We start from the raw sequence: 801 nt of genomic DNA, 5'->3' as shown, positions 1-801 counted from the left end.
TCTACTTCCCATATCCAGGCGGGTGACTATATGTTTTCCTTTGGGTTCACCTTCTTATTTAGCTTCTCTAGGATCACAAATTATATGCTCAATGTCCTTTATTTATGTCTAGAAACCAATTATGAGTGAGTACATCCCATGTTCATCTTTTTGGGTCTGGGATATCTCACTCAGGATAGTGTTTTCTATTTCCATCCATTTGCATACAAAATTTGCGAAGTCATTGTTTTTTACCGCTGAGTAGTACTGAGGCTTACCATTATTTATAAATACTTGGCCAATGTCTCAGGCTTATTACTAGCTAGTTTTTACATTTAAATTAAGCCATTTTTAATAATCTACATATTGTCATGTGGCCATGTCTTTTACTGGTCTGCTTGCATGTTGCTTCTTGGGAGTCTGCAGGCATCTCCTAGACTCCACCCTCCCTCTGCTGTATCTCTGCTTGGCTTTGCCATAGGCCAAAGCAGTTTTATTTATCAATCAATGAGAACAACACATATTCACAACATGCAGAAAGACATCCCAAAGAAAAAGATGGTGAGCGGGGAAGTAGACAAGAGAGGGAAATGGAGAAAAGGAGGGAGGCTGAAAGAAGTGGGAAACATTAGGGGTCTGGAAAAGAAGACAGGATTGAAGTGGGTTATAGATGAAAGGATGTTATAGGTGTAGGATCGAAGAGAGCAGAGGGAAGAAAAGGGAGGTGTATAGTGAAAGTTGGAAGAAAAGAAAGGGGAGATGTGTGTGGTAAAAAAAAAAAAGAGGTTCACCTTCTTATTTAGCTTCTTTAGGTTCACCAGG

The sequence above is a fragment of the Alexandromys fortis genome, unplaced genomic scaffold (genome assembly GCF_014885135.2).
Source record: "Alexandromys fortis isolate MF-2015 unplaced genomic scaffold, M_Fortis_MF-2015_v1.1 scaffold_682, whole genome shotgun sequence".
In the NCBI taxonomy this organism is placed as follows: Eukaryota; Metazoa; Chordata; class Mammalia; order Rodentia; family Cricetidae; genus Alexandromys; species Alexandromys fortis.
Note: the sequence above shows the minus strand (reverse complement) of the source record.